Below are 7,949 nucleotides of genomic sequence, written 5' to 3'. Positions count from 1 at the left end.
TTCAATTTTTCCGTAGTGCATGAGCTGGAACTTATCCTCGTTAAACACCATATTATTTTCTGTAGCCCATAGAAAGACCTGATGTACATCTGATTGGAGGTTTGCCGTGTCCTCTATGTTGCCAACTCTCATGAAAATCCTAGTGTCATCTGCAAAGGATGATACAGTGCTATAGGTTGTGTTCTGGTCTATGTCCGATATGAGGATGAGAAAAAGTACTGGAGCAAGCACAGTACCCTGGGGGACTGAGCTCTTCACGGTTGATGGGCTGGATTTTATTTTGTTGACTATTGCACATTGGGTTCTGTTAGTCAGGAAATTGTAGATCCATCTGCCTATTTTCCCAGTAATTCCTTTTGAACGCATTTTATGTGCAATAACACCATGGTCAAATTTATCAAAAGCTTTTGCGAAATCTGTGTAAATTACATCAGCGTTTTGTTTGTCTTCCATAGCATCTAATGCCATATCATAGTGGTCCAGCAACTGCGACAGGCAAGAGCGCCCTGTTCTGAAACCATGTTGTCCGGGGTTATGGAGATGCTGTGATTCCATGTATTTTGTGATCTTACTTCTTAGCACTCTCTCAAAAATTTTATGATGTGCGATGTTAGTGCTATCGGTCTGTAATTTTTTGCCTCTGCCTTATTTCCTCCTTTATAGAGTGGTGATATCTCTGCTGTTTTTAGTATGTCAGGGATAACTCCAGTATCTAGGCTTTGTCTCCACAGAATGTGAAGGGCCTGCGATAGTGTTTTTTTACAGTTCTTGATGAATATGAAGTTCCAAGAATCCGGGCCTGGTGCAGAGTGCATAGGGATACTGTTTATGGCTTCTTCAAAATTTAGTGGGTATAGGGCGACGTCTGATATATGATTTGATGTTGGTATCATATCCATGAAAAATTCATTTGGGTTATCAATCTTTAGTGCATTTAATGGCTCGCTGAAAACAGAGTCGTACTGCTTCCTCAGTAACTCGCTCATTTCTTTGTTGTCATCGGTGAAAGTTCCATCTCCCTTTCGCAGGGGCCCGATACTAGTTGTGGTTTTTTGATTTTGCATAGCAGAAAAAATATTTCGGATTTCTCTCTATTTCACTGATGGCCTTTTGCTCTTTTTGGCTCTCCTGGGTTTTGTATGATTCTTGTAGCTTGAGTTCAATTGTTTCTATTTTTCTACCTAACCTTCTTCGCCGTTCTTGAGATAGGGTGCGACTCTCAAGTTGTTCCGCGATTCGTTTTCTTCGCCTATATAGGGAACGACGTTCCCGTTCCAATCTGCATCTTTTTCTCTTTTTGTATACGGTTTGAACATATTTCTAGTGCTACTGAGCTTATTTTTTCCAGGCACTGGTTCAGGTTTGCATTTTCTAGCTGTTCTTCCCAGTTTATTTCTGTGAAGTCCTGGTTTATTTGCTCCCAGTTTATCTGTTTATTATTGAAGTTGAATTTACTGAAATCTCCTCCACCGGGAATCTGGACTGGTTTTGAAGGTTCATTCCCCATGGTTGTCAGAACTTCAATTATGTTGTGATCTGAGTAACAGGTATTTGTAATCATTATGTTCCCGATCAACTCATCATTATTAGTGAAAATGAGGTCCAGCGTGTTCTCCTTCCTAGTTGGTTCTACTATTTGCTGGTTTAAGGCAAACCTATCGCACATCCGTAGCAGGTCATTTGCATGTGTCTGTTCATTTAGGCTACTTCCTGGTATTCTTTCTGATAGTACTGTATTAGCCAGGTGCTTCCATTTCAGGTGCCGTAGGTTGAAGTCCCCAAGCAGGATGATGTTCGGAGCTGGATTTTCGAGGTTTTCCAAGCAGTGCTCTATTTTCATTAGTTGGTCTTTAAACTGCTGAGGGTTTGTCTCCGGTGACTTATATACAAGGACAACAACTACATTTAGGATCTCTATTTTGACTATCAGCACTTCCACCATATCATTTGAGATGTTTAGCAGCTCAGTACAGATGAGTGTGTCCTTGATGTTCAGGCTGACCCCACCCTGAAGCCGGTGTTTCCTATCACATCTGAAGAGATTGTATTCTGAGATCAATATTTCACCATCAAGGTAGTTCTTTGTGTGAGTTTCCGTTAGGGCTGCAAACACTGCATTTGCCTCATGAAGGAGACCATCTATAAAGTGAACTTTGTTGGATTTGCGTGTTTTTATACCCTGGATGTTGGCAAATATAAATGATGTTATCGTGTTAGTGGAAGTGCTGGAATGCCTTACTTGGTGTTAATATCTGAGGCTCTGGTAAGGAGGCCACTGTGTTTGCGTCCTCTCTAGCATTTGACCGAGTTGGTGGTAGAGTCTGGTCATTTTTAGCCATTCTTCTCCTCCTCCTCTTGCTAAAAAACTATCCCGGTCGATGGAGTAGTGGCTGTTTTCATAGTGGTAGTCTGTCGGTTTTATTCGCCTGGTAGCTCTTATATGAAAAGCTGGACATTCAGCATTGAAGCACTATTTCCTGTCCAAAGAGGTCTTGCAAATTTCTGGGTGAAAGAATTCACAGCTTTTGGTACATTTACCTGTATTGAGGAGGTTTCTGCACTTTCTAGGGTGATCGTGTGTACATGTTCCATTTGTTCTTCCCGATTCCCCATGTTTACAGGTAGCCCATTTGTAATATCAACAGATTTTGGGGGCCTTGTTTTGTTTGTTTCCCTTTGCCAGGGACCGCACTCTGCTGCGGCGTCCCCGACTCCGCGCCCTGCTCAGGCGTCCCCGACTCCGCGCCGCGCTCAGGCGTCCCCGACTCCGCGCCCTGCTCAGGCGTCCCCGACTCCGCGCCCTGCTCAGTCGTCCCCGACTCCGCGCTCCGCTCAGGCGTCCCCGACTCCGCGCTCCGCTCAAGCGTCCCCAACTCCGCGCCATGCTCAGGCATCCCCGACTCCGCGCCCTGCTCAGGCATCCCCGACTCTACGCCCTGCTCAGGCGCCGCTGCCACCGAGCTCTGTGCGAAAGCTGGTTGTACCTTGGTGTCATGTACAGTTTGTTTAAAGACATTAGAAATTGCTATGCAGGCATTAATTAGTAATTCTCTGTTTTCTACGGGAGTTTTATCCAGGATTTCCATCAATTTAAAAAAGTTACATCATCCTTTTTGCAGAGCCAGTACACAGAGTGTTCACTGGGACCATTTCTCCTTGAATTGTTAGTCATGTTGGCACATTTTTTGTGTATGGCTGCTGAACAGAGTTGGTATTGAAAGCTCTGTTGGTAATCTACCTTCATGTTGCATTCTATGCACGTTTTTATCAAAGCCATTTTTTGAACACTTCTGTTCAGTGGAGATGGTCTTACAAGGTCTTACAAGGTGGGGTGTTGACCGGTGGGGGGGGGGGGGGTTGACCGTGGGTGCTGGCCGTGGGTGCTGGCCGTGGGTGCTGACCGTGGGTGCTGATCGTGGGTGTTGACCGGTGGGGGGGTTGACCGCGGGTGCTGGCCGTGGGTGTTGACCGTGGGTGTTTACCAACTTGAGACAGGCCTGGAGGAGGCTGTATGGACGGCCAGTGTTGCTACCACGTGTCGCACTCTTAATTTGTTTTGTTCACTTGTTAGATTACATTACTTGCATTTTCTCACTAGTTACCTTACAGCGGAGGCTTCTAGTTTCTGTGTCTGGGCTCTAGTTACCTGAGTACGTTACACTATTTGAAAGAATACACACACAGAGGGTACAGGGGTGGGCCTACCTCCAAATGGCCCTTGTTTACATACACACTACGGACTTATTTTGTGTATAATTTGTTCACTTGATATTAAAATATATTATCTTAATTTTTGTTATAATAGACTTGTTTGACCTGACCTGACCTAGACCTGACTTATAATAATTTGTTTTGCATAGAGAGCTTAGCACTATGGGCACTGATTACTTGATGTTTCACATAGCGAGAGATGTGATTTATTGACGACTTGGACAACTATCGCCTAAGGCCTCCTGGCACCACGAGGGCAGGCGTTGACTACACACGAATTTCACTTATTTTTTCTTGAACACAAACGGTCGGATGGTAATCACTATGATATATTGGTTAATATGTTGAGACACACTTTAAAAGTTATCTGACTGTGTTTAGTTCCTGTATCACTGAAATGTCCCTAGATATATATTGTTTTCCGCGGAGCTCGCACCGCGTGGCCCTTCCCCTCTCACACCCAGAACAGGCCTACTAAGGGGGGGGGGGGTGATAGCTGGAGTAAGTGAAATATGGTGGGAGCTCACCGTAGACTACAATTATTAACTGCCACCTCTGAGGTTGGTCTATCTGTCACCCCGCCTCTGATTCCATTGTCTGATAAGTGGGACTGTCTGGTACACCGCCTCTGATTCCATTGTTTGATTAGTACCCCCATTGTTTGTTAAGTGGGGCTATCTGGCTCTAAAACCTCTACTTCTGGGAGCCTCGCTCAGTGGGTTATAAGCAGCCATCGCAGTCTACCATTATCTCTGAAGACTTTGTATTCCTGGGAGAGCACGAAGAAGCCAAGTTTAGTGGGCAAGGAAGAACCAAGGATATCGAACTTGAGGATATCGGTCGGCACTGACTCAGAAGAGCCTGCCTGGCACCCGCGAGTCTGGCTTGTTGCAACGAGCAGTGTTGCAGTGACTGGGTCACATCTGCTGAGACGTTGGAGGGAAGACACCGTTTCCAGATCCAGGAGAAAATGTCTGGTTGAAGGAACATGTGTATACAGCGACTGGCTAAGTGACCACTGGTTGGACCAGTATAGGAATACCTGAACTCTAGGGAGTGGCACGGATACGATGCAACTACTTCACGACACCTGAGGCCTTGCAACACGCTACTGGATCGCTGAGGAGCGACCCGGGACCTTTAGGAACCTCACACAATTGAAATACAGGCGTCGTGGACAGAAGTGATTAAGGTAGATCATATTTCTCTTCCATTACACCTTGCTGATTAGTCTAGTTAGGCCAGTAATATATTTATATATAGATGACATTAGCATATGTATTATTATGTTAGTATTAGGAGAAGCTGTAGGGCAGCCAGCACTCTACAGTTTGGAGACGACAGTGTGTGGACGACGTGACAGTTGGTGAGGCGGCAGCCGACGTTGAAGAAGTGCTCCCCCCCCCCTTCTTGAGAGGGGTGTGAGTCCCCCATTTAAATCTGCCTAGCTGATGGAGTTGCCAGAGCTCGTGAGAGGAGAGCTGCCAAAGATCTCCAGAGCATTTATTTATATGTCTATTCATGTACCATTTCTATATGTGTGTTCATGTAGCTTTTTGTTAATATATGTCATATAATTTTACTGACGTGTTTGAGTTCGCCTCCATATATCTCTACGAGCATACACAAGTGATATTATAGTCCCCACAGATGAACAGTAAGATTTTATATGAAAATATTCTAGTGGCTGGCAAAGTGAGAGCAACACAGATATTTATGGAATGTACACTAGGCTGGCAATCCTGATTTAACACTGTGAATGTAGCAACACTTATGCTGTCAAGCAACAGAGTTCAACCACTAAACTCCACTGCTGGGGGGCAGAGATATAAACCCAGCTGGCGACCTTGTGATAGTGGAGAAATGCAGGTGTGAAAGAGAAACCTGCGACCCTTTTGTTACAGCGGGCAAGACTCAGAGGAAGTGCTGTTGAAGGTAAGTCTGAGTCTTCCTTCACTCCTCCATGGAACAAGGCTGGAATTGCTGGTAGCAGTTTTCCCGTGGTTGACTGAAGGGCTTCCAGGGCGATCAGTAGCACCCAGGTGGTGGAGCATAGACCTACGGTGGTGGGCTTGACGTGGTCCTCATCTTTGAGACCAACAGACTCTGGTGAGTCGCGTGAGTCAGACCTGGCTGACCTTCTTAACCCTGAACCACTAGCAACCTCCTTGGCCACAGCTCACCCCCTGTATAGCACCATCCATGTATCCATTCTTCTGCCCTCTACTCTGTCCATCTATTTATATACATCTATCTTTCTATCCATCCATCATCTTTCTATCCATCCATCTGTGCAGCCATATGTTCAGTCATCTATCCATCTATATGTGCAGCCAGCTATCTATCTAGCTTTCTATCCATTAATCTCTTCATCTCGCTTTCTATCCATCTGATCATTACTCTATCCATCTAGCTTTCTATCCATCTATCTAATCGTCTGTCCATCTAGCTTTATTTAATTCTATCTATCCATGCACCTAATCATCTTTCTATACATTAATCCATCCAACTATCTTTTCATCTATCTAGCCATCTATCTATTTGTCTATCCATCATTCTACCTATTCATCCTTATCCATCTGTCTATTTATCTGTCTATTCATGTTTATACGAGCAGAGGGTCTTAGTTGACATGGACTTAAAAACCCCCATATACTGCAGGTATGTTGCGACATTTTTATGCAGGTACCTGATGTCAGAAATCTGCAGCAGCTGAAGGAGGCATTCGAGCAGAATTCTGTGTTGAGTTTCACGTACGAGATGGAGAATGATTAGAAGCTGCCTTTTCTAGATGTAATAGTCACGGAAAGGAACGGAGGCTTCCACACTGCAGTCTACACTAAGGAAACAAACATATGAATATGCCTCAATTACAATAGGGACTGCCCAGACAGTTACAAGAGGAGTGTTGTCAATGCTTAGGTCGACCGTGCTCTCAGCCACAGCTCAGGATGGAAGTAAGTCGATGAAGAACTCTGTAGGTTAAGGCAGGTCCTAGTCAACAACGGCTTCTCTAACGGTCTTGTTGAAGACATCATAAAAAGAATGGTGAAACGCCATGCAACATCTTTAGAGTCAACCAACACAACACGTCTACCCCCTATTACACTATTTTACAGGAACTTCTTTTCGACTACTCATGAAATGAAGGAAAAGAAGGCTTGTTTGCATTTGTGTTCCTCACGTGTGCCCCAAAGAATGAGGTGATTTGATAAAATGCTATGCCCAAGATTACCATCCGAGTGCTGGCGGGGAAGTGGTTCAAATAGCTTCGGCTATCACTTCCTTATGTCCGGTCGTGATGGTCAAACGGATTAAGGCGTCCCTGTACATACCAGTTGCGTTGCTCCTGGCAGTATGGGTTCGAGTCACTTCTGGGGTGTGAGTTTTCAGTTGTATATAGTCCTGGGGACCATTCAGGCTTGTTTGCATTTGTGTTCCTCACGTGTGCCACAAAGAATGAGGTGATTTGATAAAGTGCTATGCCCAAGATTACCATCCGAGTGCCGGCGGGGAAGTGGTTCAAATAGCTTCGGCTATCACTTCCTTATGTCCGGTCGTGATGGTCAAGCGGATTAAGGCGTCCCTGTACATACCAGTTGCGTTGCTCCTGGCAGTATGGGTTCGAGTCACTTCTGGGGTGTGAGTTTGCAGTTGTATATAGTCCTGGGGACCATTCAGGCTTGTTTGCATTTGTGTTCCTCACATGTGCCCCAAAGAATGAGGTGATTTGATAAAATGCTATGCCCAAGATTACCATCCGAGTGCCGGCGAGGAAGTGGTTCAAATAGCTTCGGCTATCACTTCCTTATGTCCGGTCGTGATGGTCAAGCGTATTAAGTCGTCCCTGTACATACCAGATGCGTTGCTCCTGGCAGTATGGGTTCGAGTCACTTCTGGGGTGTGAGTTTTCAGTTGTATATAGTCCTAAGGACCATTCAGGCTTGTTTGCATTTGTGTTCCTCACGTGTGCCCCAAAGAATGAGGTGATTTGATAAAATGCTATGAACAAGATTACCATCCGAGTGCCGGCGGGGAAGTGGTTCAAATAGCTTCGGCTATCACTTCCTTATGTCCGGTCGTGATGGTCAAGCGGATTAAGGCGTCCCTGTACATACCAGTTACGTTGCTCCTGGCAGTATGGGTTCGAGTCACTTCTGGGGTGTGAGTTTTCAGTTGTATATAGTCCTGGGGACCATTCAGGCTTGTTTGCATTTGTGTTCCTCACGTGTGCCCCA

Source organism: Procambarus clarkii, chromosome 51 (genome assembly GCF_040958095.1).
Source record: "Procambarus clarkii isolate CNS0578487 chromosome 51, FALCON_Pclarkii_2.0, whole genome shotgun sequence".
Taxonomy (NCBI): Eukaryota; Metazoa; Arthropoda; class Malacostraca; order Decapoda; family Cambaridae; genus Procambarus; species Procambarus clarkii.
This window is presented reverse-complemented; position numbering follows the sequence as displayed.